The sequence below is a fragment of the Peromyscus maniculatus genome, chromosome 18, assembly GCF_049852395.1.
Source record: "Peromyscus maniculatus bairdii isolate BWxNUB_F1_BW_parent chromosome 18, HU_Pman_BW_mat_3.1, whole genome shotgun sequence".
In the NCBI taxonomy this organism is placed as follows: Eukaryota; Metazoa; Chordata; class Mammalia; order Rodentia; family Cricetidae; genus Peromyscus; species Peromyscus maniculatus.
The window spans coordinates 18,569,213-18,583,658 of record NC_134869.1 but is presented as its reverse complement, the minus strand read 5'-3'; positions in this window follow the sequence as shown (position 1 = coordinate 18,583,658).

The window sequence follows — 14,446 nt, the reverse complement described above, 5'->3', positions numbered from 1 at the left end:
TTAAATGAAATTCTTCACAATTGCCTACAAACATCCAAAGTTGGGAAAACAGTACTATAGACAATGGGGTTGTCTTTATAACTCATCTACTGTAATTCTGGCTTAGATGCAAGCCAGTGACCGAGAGGCCTCGCTGACACCCTGACCTGTCTGTGTGCAGCGCTGAAGGAATCCCTTTGGAAACTGCCTTAGGGGCTAACCACCAAAGCCGGTTTATGAGCCACCGAGGAAAAGACTTTTATATGGCTTTATTGTCAGATTTTATTTTGATCACCTTTTCCACCATTCTCCAGAGGATACTGCTGTCACGATATGGAATCCACCAGAGAATGAATATTTATTTCTACAGAGAAAATAATTAGCAACGATCTTGGAAGGCAAGGCCTTGGGTGTTTCCACAACAATAAATCATTGAAGTAGGAACACAACCTCACAAGGTGACCTGGAAGGAGTCACGACTTGTTTGTCCATTTAAAAGGGTTTGTTTAAGGAATTTACAAAGGGAATACTAAATATACATTTCACTTGTTAAAGAACGATACGTTTGTATGTGAGAAAATTGTAGCTGTGCACACTAAAATATGAATTATAGTTATTTCTGGGTGGTACCATTACATGTGATTTTCAAAAATTTTTTTAATTAATGTTAATTCAAAAAAACTCAGTGCTTATTGTCACTGAATTAAATGCTGGGAACAAGGTAGGAGGGCTCTTTACAATTTTGTATATAATGACAGGGTATAATTTTTTATGATTAAAAAATTAAGTTATTTCCATTCTGAAAATGGCAATGTTGCATATCCATCCGCCAGGTAAAGATAATGAGGAGGAAGAGGGTCTACCTTGGTCGGCTGACTTACCAAGGTAACCAGCTCTTGGGACATCCCTAATTCTGTTCCTAGAGCTCCAGGCAGATGAGATCCCAAGCAAGCAGCAGCTCACAAATGCAGTGACTTGGAAGAGAGTAATAACAACAGAATGCGCCAGGTGTACATGCCTTTAATCCCAGCACTCGGGAGGCAGAGCCAGGAGGATCTCTGTGAGTTCGAGGCCAGCCTGGGCTACCAAGTGAGCTCCAGGAAAGGCGCAAAGCTACACAGAGAAACTCAGTCTCGAAAAACCAAAAATAAAAAAATAAAAAATAAAAATAAAAACAGAATGAGGAGACTAGAGGTTTAACATCTAAACCTGCCATTGTTGGTGACTTTGAACATGAGGTTTAGCTGTCCCTGGCTTTGGGTTTTAACTTGTTCCTGGTTGTTGTTGTTGTTGTTGTTTACTGTGTTCCCCCCATCACAGAATGCCAGAGTCAGGGTAATATATAAACAATGGAAACACATTTCTCATGTTTCTGCAAACTGGGAAGTCCCATATCAAGATGCCAGCATATGGTGTAAGTTCTCTTGTTTCTCTCTCTCTCTCTCTCTCTCTCTCTCTCTCTCTCTCTCTCTCTCTCTCTCTCTCTCTCCCCCCCCCCCTTGGTTTTTCAAGACAAGGTTTCTCTCTGTAGCCTTGACTGTCCTAAAACTCTGTAGACCAGTGCTGGCCTCAAACTCACAGAGATCCACCTGCTCCTGCCTCCCGAGCGCTGGGTTCAAGGCGTGTGCTACCACCACCTGGCATCACACATCTCATAGCATAAAGAGAAGGGGAGAGGAATAAATCGTTTCTTTAGGAACCTACTTTTGCAATAATAAATCTACCCGTGAGATCAGAGCCCTTCCAACCCGGTCACTTCAGGGAAGTTCTAACTCTCCATGGTATTGCTTGGGGATCCGATTCCTAACCCAAACCTTGAAGGGCGTGTTGAAACCACAGCAGGTCCTTGCCCTGAAATAAAGACACTGTACTGAATAGTCCCTGGCAGCCTTGACTTTCTGTGGCTCCATGAACTCATTGGTGTAAATCGTAACATCAAAATATGCTGTTAGCTGTGAAGTAGGTGGTGCTGATAAAGAGGTCTACAAGTTGCCAAACAGGAGCTTGGCTGTAAAAACAAAACAGAGCAGCAAATGGAGGTGGCTTTGTTTCCTGACCACCATGTAGTTCGTGACCCTGGAGTGGGTGGGTTCAGAGAGGGTGGCTACCAGGTAGGAAACAGAGGTCGGTCCTCAGCTGTTGGGGTCGATCTTCAAAGACAGGCTTTGGGAAGGAGAAAACTGCTGGGCACAGGGTGATGTTGGTCATGGGAGAGACGGGGAGGGGACAGGGGGCAGTGGTGAATTTCCAGGAGCTCGCCCGCCTTTCTATAGCGAGAGGGAAAACCTACGTGTGGCCTCTCAGCAGAGACCGTGGTGCTATTCAGCAGATGGGGAGCTAGGGGAAGGGAGGCAGAAGTGTGTCTTTCAAGTCCCCTGAGCAAGCCTCAGGGATGTGGAGTGTGCGTGGGGCCGAAGGGAAATCAGCTGAGCTCTGCTTTCTTCTTAGAAGTTAAAGAAGATTCTCTTTCCAGGCACCGCATAAATCCTCGGGACAGGCACAGTCCAGTCTCTCCAACGAGAAGAGCCTTAGATTTGTTTCCTCTTGGCCTATGTGTGGTCTGTAGGAGACACAGAAATTCCTCTAGAATACTGATTCTCAACCTTTCTAACGCTGCGACCCTTTAATACCGTTCCTCATGTTGTGGGGACTCCCTCCCCATCATAAAAATTTTTTTGTTGCTACTTCATAACTGTAAATTTGCTGCTGTTATGAATCATAATACAAATGCCTGTGTCTTCTGATTGTCTTAGGTAACCCCCGTGAAAGGGTCATTTGACCCCCAGAGAGTTGCGACCCACAGGTTGAGAACCCCTGCTCTAGACCGTCTCTCAAGCTAAGCTAAGAGGCAGGCTTGAGAGCTGATAGGGCAAGAAGGGGGTCCCCACAAGCTCTCAGCTGCCTGGAGGCCAAGCTGATCCCACACATCCCAGAAGCAGACGCTGCTCTCAGGGGCTCCAAGGCCAGAAAGGCTGAGGTGCGGGTCGGGGAGCAGGGCAGAAAATGGTTCTGAGCTCTCCCAGGGCAGAATCGGAGGCGACCCCTCTCAGCCCAGCCGAGCCCTGCCCAACAGTTTGATGGGCAGCCTCTGATCCTGCAGCTAGGGGACCCTCCCTGGAGCCTTGAGGAGGGAGGGAGGCCAGGAAGCAGCCCTGATAGGAATTTTCATCTCTGAAAATTGGGGTGAGGGGTGGGGATGGAAACAGATTATTTTTAACCAGAAGAGGTTGATACCTTCCAATAGGAAGTTTAAATTCCACACACACACACACACACACACACACACACACACACACACACACACAGAGAGAGAGAGAGAGAGAGAGAGAGAGAGAGAGAGAGAGAGAGAGAGAGTACTATATCAGAAATGAAAGCAGATGAGTCCAATTTTAAAAATAAGAAAACCAGACTATTTTATAGCCACCTTGAGCGCTGGTTCAAACATTCCCATTTTACTGAGTTAAGTATAAAAATATGACTGTTAGCAGGGTGGCGGCAGTGCACGCCTTTAATCCCAGCACTCGGGAGGCAGAGCCAGGCAGATCTCTGTGAGTTCGAGGTCAGCCTGGTCTACAGAGCGAGATCCAGGACAGGCACCAAAACTACACAGAGAAACCCTGTCTTGAAAAAAACCGAATATATATATATATATATATATATATATATATATATATATATATATATATATATATATATGACTGTTGTGAATCCTATGAAGAAAAGGTCTGTGGTGCTTTGAATGCATTTTATCAGGGCACATACATAGACTGGCAGATAGACCTCAGGGACAGCTTCTAGCAGGAATCGTGTTGGAGCTGTGGGTTAAAGGAGGTGTAACATACGCAGGGAAAACCCCCGACTCTCCCTGGAAGAAGCGGGCTTGTCCACTGGAGGTTAGATGGGCTGGAGAACTGGGAAGGGCCAGCAAGTGATCTCAGAACAAAAGTCGGGGTCAGGTACCCAGGGCAGTTCAGCTCAGGTTGAATTGCCTAGTTCTCTCCCCGCCGTTAAGTGGATGGGAAACAGAAACAGTAAGAGTGAGTTTCCCCCAACAAAATGAGACGCTCAGAGATGCTGAGGGCAAGGCAGAGAAATGAAGAGGGAGCCTATGGTCAAGGCAGCCGGCTGACCAACAGTGCTGCCCACTCCTGCCAAATTCTATGATCCCCTGGACCACCGGGCATTCCTGGGCCCAGACAGTTTCCCCGGATCTCCACAGGCCTGTCTTTGTGTGACTGAGCCAATAGAAATGGCATGAAGAGGCTGGTGTGCTTCTGGTCATTTCTGGGGACCCGGGAGTGCAGCATATGAATTCCCGTTGGCTCGGGGCTTGAGGTGGTACCTCTAAGAATTCTCCTGGCTGTACAGAGGGTGTAAAGGTGCCAGGCCAGAGAGAATGGCACCACGTCTAGGTAGAACCGCTGGCCTTCTCCCCATTTCTGCACCCAGGCACCTGCTCTAGGCGCCCCCTGTGTCTGTCCAGAATATAATAAAAATCTTTTATCAAGTCTTTGTGCTCTCATTCTCTCTTCTTGACATTTTTAAAAAAGGATTTGTTTATTTTTATTTTATGTGCATTTGATTTTGCCTGCATGTGTGCATGTCTGTGTGATGGTGCCAGATCCCTTGGAACTGGAGCTATAGACAGTTGCGAGCCGCCCTGTGGGTGCTGGGAATTGAACTCAGGTCCTCTGGAAGAGCAGCCAGTGCTCTTAACTGCTGAGCCATCTCTCCAGCCCCTCAATTTAGTTTTTGAATTATGTGCATATGTGGTGTGTGTGTGTGTGTGTGTGTGTGTGTGTGTGTGTGTGCGCGCGCGCGCGCGCGCGTGCGTGAGTGCAGGTGCCCAAAGAGACCAGAAGAGGGCATGGGGTCCCCTGGAGCTGGGGTTACAGGTATCTCTGAGCCAAACTCAGGTCCTCTGGAAAAGCAAGAAGTACTTTTATTGGCTGAGCCCTCTCTCTGGGCCCCTCTGCTTCCCACCTTTCTGCCAAGATTACTTTTAAGCAGCTTTTTTTTTAACATTACAAAACGAACCAGATCATGTCTATACTCTGCCTAAAACCTTCTGCTAGACTTACTCCCATCTTGCTTGTAACAAAATCAAAAGTCCTTCTACGCCTTTAAGACCACAACCTGGCCCCTGCTTACCCGTCCAAGGCCGTCTTCCCCCCACTTTCTCATTCCCCTTCCCTGATGTCCCCATGAGGCCACCCTCTCCTGGACTTTCTTGGGTGTCACTTTCTATCAAATAGGTCTTGGCCCACAGGTTGCCTGTCCAGGAAGGCTTCCCCCCAAGCCACAGCATCTCCCGGCACTGGTGGGTCACTTTCCAGCTTACCCCATATGCCCGCTCCTCTCATGGCTTTTATTTAGGCTGGCATTTTCTTGTCTGTTTGATGTCTGGGTCGTTCGCTAGCATTTGAGTTTTTTGAAGGCAGAAGCTTATCCTTGAATAATGCTCATTGAAAAGAAGGGGCACAGTTAATAAGTGCCCATCAGAGGAGCACACGAACAAGTGAATGAATGAGCAGATGTCTCTTTTATTAATGGTAGATCAAGGTGATAGAATGGCTATAGATATAAACGTGCATCATAGATCAGTACCGGGGCTGCTGATGGATGAAAGACACAATGTTGGAGGGGGAGTTTTGCCTGGAGCCCCCTCACTGAGAGACACACAACAGAAATATTGCATGCTGACGCTGCCTGGGAAATTGGAAGTATTCCCTAGATCCAAATTTAGTCCTGCTGGGGTTTGGATCTTGCATGTTCCCCCAAAGACCTCGCCCTCATGGTGGTGTTATTTGAAGATGTTGACCAGTAAAATGTTGTGAGGCAATTGAAAGGGACTGAGCCTCGTCCTGGTCTCTCCTGCCTCCTTTCCTTGGCTTCCTGGCCATGTGGTGAGAAATTTCCAGCACAAACTCCAACTGTGATGTGTTGACTCGCTATAAGCCCCTGAGCAACACAGCCAATTAACCTCAGACTGCAACCTGCAAAACTGTGAGAAAAAAAGAAAGTATTTTCTTCCTATGAGTTGATTCCTCGGGACTTTTGTTATAGGGACAGAAAACTAGCTAACACAAGTTCAGTTAACAACAAACTGCGGGCATTTACTGCCCCACAACAGCCTGGATAGGAGGACAAGCACGTTGGGTCCTTGTCCTCAGAGCATACAGCCCAGTAGAGGAGTCAACCACAGGACCACTGAATTAGAATACAAAGTGATAAGTATGGGCGAAGCCAGAAGAAACACCCAGAACAGCTCTGAGTAGGGATGTATTGGCTTTCCCTGAAGAGGGTGAGACCAGCTTTGTGTAAGAGCTGGCATCTCATGGTGCCCTGAAACCGAACAGGATTTTTTTTTAATTTTTTAAATTATGTGCATGTATGTGCACATGCACTTGTGTGTTTGTGAACAAGAGTGCAATGACCTCAGAGGCTAGAAAAGGGGGTCAGATCCCCCTGGGCCTGGAGTTCCAGGCAGTTGTAAGCCATTCAATATGGACGCTGGGATTGAAACTCTCAGAGGCAATTCTGTTGAGCAGATCACTGTAGTGTTACTGTAGCTAAGAGATTTGCTTATACGTCTTCTAGGATATACTACAGACTTACTGCCTGAGGGGGGAAAATCACATCTTCTAAAGCTGTGTTTGATGAGATGCCTACAATAGAACCTAAGGAACTGGGGTTTGACTCTTAAATCTAGCTATGGCCTGGTTAGAAGACTTTCTTGGGAGTGGAACCCCATTCCCATTCAGGAGACTGGTCCAGTCAAAAAGCTGCAGTCAGCCTCAGCAACAGGGCTCTGGTGTTCTGTTCTAAGTCTGTATTTGTGCCACATGGCTAGCCAGAAAGATATCCTGAGATGTGGAGTGGCTCATTGGACAGGCTTGGCCACTGGGCTTGTATGAAGAGTTAAGAGGATCTGTTGGAAGAAGCCCTTGAAGGTATGAGTACACTGGACCGAAAGGGAGGAGATCTGAGTCCCACTTTGGATGTGACGTTGATTCTTTATGAACTTGGCGAGGGCACTGAACCTATTACATCTTAGATTGCATCAGCCTTAAGGCCTCTGCAGTAGATTGTTAGCAAAAATGGTCACAATGTCGCCCGTCTTTTTTTTTTTTTTTTTGGTTCATCTTTGCTACACAATTTTGCTTTTCTACTATCAAGGGGTGAAATATCTCAAGAAGAAGGGATTCCCTTTAAATCAGGGCTAGTCCCATAGCATGATGTGAGGTAAAGTGCTGTGGATATCGCTATATGTAAATAAATCTGATTGGCCAATAGCCAGACAGGAAGTATAGGCGGGACTAACAGAGAGGAAAATTGAGGTAGGAGGAAGGAGAAGAGGGACTGCCTGGAGCCGCCGCCAGGACAAGCAAGATGTAAAGTACCAGTAAGTCGAGCCACGTGGCAAAGTATAGATTAATAGAAAAGGGCTAAATATAAGAGTGAGAGCTAGACAATGATAGGCCTGAGCTAATGGCCAAGCAGTTTAAATAATGTAAGAGTCTGTGTCTTTATTTTATAAGTGGGTTCCGGGACTGGTGGGACTTGGGAGCTGGAGAGAAATTCTCCAGCTACAAGTGCTGTGGATATTGCTCTATATAAATAAAACACTGATGGCCAGTGACCAGGCAGGAAGTAGGTGGGACAAGGAGAGAGGAGAATTCTGGGAAGCAGAAGGCTGAGGAGAGACACTGCAGCCACCACCAGGACAAGCAGCATGTAAAGACGCCGGTAAGCCACCAGCCACGTGGCAAGGTATAGATTTATAGAAATGGGTTAATTTAAGATATAAGAACAGTTAGCAAGAAGCCTGCCACGGCCATACAGTTTGTAAGCAATATAAGTCTCTGTGTTTACTTGGTTGGGTCTGAGCGGCTGTGGGACTGGTGGGTGACAAAGATGTGTCCTGACTGTGGGCAAGGCAGGAAAACTCTAGCTACAGTAAAGTATATAGTACACGCAGTGCTATGTTTGAGTCTGAGCCAGTGGTTCTTAACCTATGGGTCGTGTCCGCTTTAGGGTCGAATGACCCTTTCACAGGGGTCGCCTAAGACCATCAGAAAACACAGATATTAACATCACGATTCATAACAGTAGCAAAATGACAGTTATAAAGTAGCAATAAAATAATTTTAGGATTGGGGGGTCACCACAACATGAGGAACTGTATTAAAGGGTCGCAGCACGAGGCAGGTTGAGAAGCCCTGCTCTAAGCAATCAGAGGTCCTATCTGCATCTGCTTCTATCACGTGTGGGGTGAGGCTGTGGCCATGAGATCAAGCCCGAACTCGTCTCCTTGAGATTGAAAGATTATGTGAAAAGAAGGTTCGGACCATAGCAGCCAGTACCAACCGCCGGGTATGGGAGAGACCAGCTTGGATTATTCAACCCCAGTGAATTCACCAGATGAACTAACACTGTCAAATAAGCCATCTGTCCATGATCAGCAGAGCAGCCACTGAACTGAGCCCAACCAATGTTTCTGACCCATAGAGTTGTGGGCGAATAAAATGGCTGGTGCCTTAACCTGCAGGCGGTAGGCGGCTTGTAGCTGACACTATGAGACCAATGTCTTGCTCTTAAAGGAATTAGGCCAAATGATGTTTCAGTTGTGTGTCAGGCTTGGGGGTAGAGAACTGAAGCAAAGGTTAAAAGAAGCGTCAGCCTTCTCTCACCCTTGACCTTGAACATGTTTCCTTCTGACACTATTGTGTGGACCCACTAGAGCAGTGGTTCTCAACCTGTGGGTCTCGCCCCCTTCGGGGCCAAACAACGCCTTCACGGGGCTCGCCTAAGACCATCAGGTATTTACATCATGATTCATAACAGTAGCAAAACGACAGTTATGGAGTAGCAACGGAATAATTTTACGGTTGGGGGGATCACCACGACGTGAGGAGCTGTATTAAAGGGTCGCAGCGTTAGGAAGGTTGAGAACCACTGCTCTAAGGAAACATTTAAATGAGAACACTCTGTTGGCAGGCAGAATCCCAGGGTGGTGAATGAGGCAGAAAGATAAGGGAGAGGAAGGAGACCCAAATGCTAGGGTTTATGCTTGTGAGCTTGTGAAGAGTCATTGATTCTTAACCGAGACAAAACTAGTTGCTTAGTCATTTGGGTTCATATCTACTTGGGCTTAAACCTCTGCCATTTCTCACTGCAAGGAAATTCAAACGTTCCCTCCAAAAGACTCAAAACTATAGTCACTGAACTAAAAATCACAACAGATCGATAGGGGAAAGTTCACAACAGATTTATTAATGCGTGTGTGTGTGTGTGTGTGTGTGTGTGTGTGTGTGTATACAAAAGGCATACAGAGCATAAAAACTCAGGTTCAATGACAGAGCATGAGCTAAGCATGGGTAAGGTCTTCAGTATGATCCCCAGCACCAAAGACGAAGATGCAAAAATAAATAAATATTCAAACACGACATCCAAGAGTAGGAAGCTGAACGCCATGCCATATAGGACAAAGGGAAATGGGGGAGCTGTAGGAACTTCAGATGAGAGGTAAAGGCTTTTTAGAGAAAATGAGGAAGCCTGAAGAACAGACAGGCTCCCAGAACGAAGGTGCTCATGACGTCCGTGTGTGCTGTGTGCTTAGTTCCTTTAGTGATATGAGTTCAGTCTCCCTCGAAGAGTGAAACGGCACTGAGCAGATGGCAGGTAACTGTGTTTCTCTGGCAGGTCTGACCCTTTGTGGATGACAGACCCTCAGGGAAAACTTCTTCTCCCCTTGCGGGAGAGGCGAGGAGGTGTCAGGGATAAGCCTGGCAGGTTTCAAGGCTGTTTCTGTCATGGTGCATGTCAAAGTGCCCAGTGGCACGGTCCCTCCTCCTACCTCCCATTTGCAAGGATTGCAGGGTGTGGCACCACACCCGGCTGGAGTGTCCCTTGCCCCAGCAACACCCTGGTGGGGATTGACTTGGAGGACACCAAGCACCACAGGAAACAACTTGCATGACTCAGTAGTCTCTCCTCTTGAGTCACCGAGTTGGCAGTCCCCAAGCTCCACCATGGGACTAGTTTGTTCCTTCATTCTGCTGATCGGTCAGTGAACAGCTGTTGTGTGCCAGCTGTGTGGGACACGATGTGTCAGGGGAAGGGGGATATGGACTAGGTCAGGAGAAGGGTTCACTTATCCTCAGCATCTTTCTCGTACCATCTCATACCCTTCAAGGTTTCCTCAGAGGTGGCTCCAGCCTACAGGCACGGAATCTCAGACCTGGGAGAACTTCATTTCCTCCCAACATCATGTGCACCAACAGCATGGGAGAACACCAGCCCCACAGACAGCAGCTAGGGGTCACATCCATCCTGTCCTCAAGATGGGGGTCCCAGGCCCTTACCCTGGAGCCTTCATGGGGCATCTTTGGGGACCTGAACCTGAGCCAGAGCTGAAATTGAAGCTGGAGCCCTGGCTTTGGCCAATGGAGCCCAAGGCTTTGGTAATGCAGACATAGCATCCTGTACGGCATAGGGCCGGTGATGTAGGCACACCTATGGAGCATGCGGCTTTTCCTTTTACAGGGAAAGAGACTGCACCCAAGAAAGATGATAGACGTTAGTGCTGGAACCAGAGCCCTGGGTTTGCGGGCTTGACTGTTCATGTCCTCTGTTATAATGTAGTACAAAATGGAAAAAAAAAAAAAGAAAAATAAAAAATGTAGACTTAGATAAAGCACCAAAAACCCTGGATTTTAATCCCAACCCCATTATTCATTATCTGTGTGACCTTTAGTTCAAAACTCTTATCTTTGCTCTTTGATTGAAGCAAAGCAGGATTAATAATCTAAGTATCAATGGAATTCATCTATTGCATGGAACTGTTTAGAATGTAGGCATTACAAATAGTCCCCTTTTGCTTTTTGAGTAATTATTCATGGTATTTATTCACAGAAGGTCTAGGAATGTTGTATTGTTAAGTCTCATCCCCTTAAGATCATTCATTGACATTTTCTAAGAGAACATGTGTAAGCGGAGTTTTCATGGGAACCACGGATCAGCTCTGTCCTGCTAGCCACTCCCAAATAACCACACAGAGACTTAATATTAATTATAAATGTTCAGCCGATGGTTTAGGCTTGTTACTAACTTAAATTAGCCCATATTTTTATCTGTGCTCTGCCATGTGGATCGGTACCTTATCTCAGTATGGCGTGTTCATCTCGGGCTTCCTCTGCCTCTTGCTGGCCACTCGTGAGACTCCGCCCTTCTTCCCACCCAATCTCTTCTTGCCCAGCTATTGGTCAGTCAGATCTTTTACTAAACCAATCAGGAGGCGTCCTGGCAAAGACACATTTTTCACAGGGTACAGAAGGATTATTCCAGAACAGACATGTCATTATCTCACCCCAGCATCTCCTGCCGCCTCCTCGCTCGGACAGAACCTCTTTAGGTCCTGGAACCTGGACGAAGAGCAGGAGAATGGAGAAATGACAGACGCACGAACACAGAAAAGCTGGTGATCTGGGTTCTCAGATGCAGAAGCTGCAGCAACCCAGAAGCTCAACCTTTCTCTGTGTACAGGAGGAGGCGTGGTCATTGTGTACAGCTGAACCAGGAGGCGGAGTTAGATGATCTCGGTGGGAACAGTCTCTGCAGGAAAGCAGTCTTCAGGCTGTAAACATGGTGTGTGTGGCAGGGAACTATGGAGGACATTTTCTGTACATGCTATCAATATATCAATATCTGCACGTGGACCAGGGGAAGGCCTTGCCATTTTTTATTTTATTTTATTTTATTTTATTTTATTTATTTATTTATTTATTTATTTATTTATTTATTTATTTATTTATTTATTTATTGTAAATCTAAGGCATTGGGATCCTTGGCATGGTCATGCCCATGCCAACCAATACACATTCACTCACATTTTTACTCACTCCCCACAATTTCTTGTCTTCAGATCCATAACAGTGGCTTATGAAGTCAATTCATTTAAAATAGTCCAATAGCATGGTATCAGCCAGCATCCTTACCTGTAAACCTCAGGCAGCCTACAAAATGACCTTTTCTCATTGTATTGGGATATTGTGGCTTCATCTGTGTTCCAGATACATAGGAGGCCTTGAGATAATATTATGACATTGCTTAGCCAACATATGCTCCTGTGGGAACTCAACACCTGCCTCTCCCAAGTAGTCTTAGAGTTTTTTTTTTCCTCATGTGTATGTGTGCATGTATGTGTGCATGCACATGTGTGTGCTTGCAAGTGCGTTTGTGTATGAATGTGTAGAGCCCCACACTAGCACCAGGTATCTTCCTCAACCTCTTCCCATCTTATATATTAAGGTAAGGTTCCTCACGGAACAGGGAGCTTGCCTTTTCAGCTAGTCTGGCTAGCCAGCTAGCTCCAAGGATTCACTTTCTACCTCCTGCTGGCTGCATGAGCTGCCTTGCCTGCCCAGCTTTTACACTGGTTCTGGAGAGCCAAACTCCAGGCCTCATTCTGAGCCTTCTCCACAGCTCTTCTCTTATTATTTCCAAGTTACAAGGATTCCAGGTTCAGGGGGCGCTCACCAACCTAAGACAGAGCACCTGTATGGCCTGGTCAGGCGTCTCTATGACAGGTAAGGTGACCTGCTGACGTCCCACGCAACCTAAGTCAGAAGCTCATTTTTTGGTAAAAGGGGGACCTGTAGGGCCCTGACCCCCGTTTTGGGTAACTGTTGCCTTGCTTGCTGACCTTGACCTTGATATCCTCCCAATGCTAATTCCCTGCTGGGTTCTACCCTCCGGAATGTTTAAGGGAAGTTCCTTGTCTGTGTATCCTGAATAATGGGCGTTAATAGCTTAGATGCAAGATTGTAAAACATCAGTAGCGAACTTCTGTCCTCCAGGGTTCTCCCATTGTGCTGTAAGCCTGTATTTAAGACCTCCTCCCTCCTTCAATAAACGGCATTGGGGGGGGATTATACTGTATCAAGCTGATAATAGAAAAATGAATAATAAATAAAAATGAAAAAAAAAAAGAATTCCAGGTTCTACATTGTCAATGTAAAGAAAATACGCTCCCCTCCTCTCTGTGCTGGGCCCCAAGAGCAGCAGTACCTGACTCTACCTACGAAGCCTCGGGTAACAGCTTCATCACCACGCATGTGTTTTGGAGTTTCCCTGTGTTCAGAAGCCCCTTATCTGGAGTTCCCCCTGCCGGTTTGGTGGGCCTGAGACCTTCCTGCACCATTCTAAGTAACTACTGTCATCGGAGTGTCAGGGATCTTTCACATGGGACATGACGCCGCATGTCTCACCCCTTAGCTTTTTTCAACGTTAAACTGTTGGTCTTGAAACTTCAAACCGTAACTTTCCCCCACCTTTGCCTTGAACCTGCTAGTTCTTCCATGGTATTTCCTGATATTCCATGGTATTTCCTGAGCTTCTGGTAATTGGAGAGATAGAGATAGAGATAAAGATAGATAGAAAGAGAGACAAAGAGATAGAGATAGATAGAGAGAGAGAGAGAGAGAGAGAGAGAGAGAGAGAGAGAGAGAGAGCAGTTTCCTGTAAAGGCTGATCCAACACCTTATAGGATCACAACAAAAGAGAAACCCCCCCCCATTTTTTTTTTTTTAACTTACATGTCTAAAATCCAAACCAGCTGTTAGCATAGGTATTCAAGGCATTGCTGAGCGCCGAGTCCATCTGTGCTTTTTTGGGCTTGCCACATTTATGTCATGTAGGAAGTGATTTCGACTAGTCTGGGCAGGTTCTGTGTTGTATTGTTCTGGAAACGATGGCAGTGCCTCTCAGCTCGGGGACCTGTGCTACTCTGTCACTACGTTGTGCTTTTTCCTTCCTTCTTTCTAATGACACAAAGGTGGATTTGGGGACGAGTCCTAGAGTACAGAGTCCTAACGAATTTCAAGCCACTGAACCATGTAAACATCTGAAATTAGCTGTAATTCCCCCATCGGGTGCTCTCCTCATACCTGTACCACCCCATTGTAAAACTTCGTCATGCACCATCCCTCTTCTTACGGGCTACAGGTTAATAACAACAAAATTAGCATGGCCAGGGAGATGGCTCACTGGGTAAGAAGCTCGGTTGTTCAGAGGGTAAAAGTGGTCGCTCTGTACGCCCAATGACCCGAGTGCACGGAACTCATGTACAAAGCCCAATACCACGGCGCACTCATTTGTAATCCCGAAACTCCGATGGTAAGACAGAAGGCAGATGGGAATCAGTTAGCACCTATGTGCTCTTAAGCCTAGAGGACACAGAACAGTGGCAGAAACTACGAGAGAGACCCTGCCTCAAAACGAGGTGGGAGGAGAGCACTGGATCTTAAAATGTTGTTGTCTGAACTATACATCTGCATGCGAGTGCACAAACACACAACAAATACATTAAAAAAAAAATCAAACTGTCCCTTTCTGAGGAGGTGTTAAGGTTAGAGATGAAGGATTCACAGGGGAGTGATTTATATAAGCAACTCAAAGCCGTATC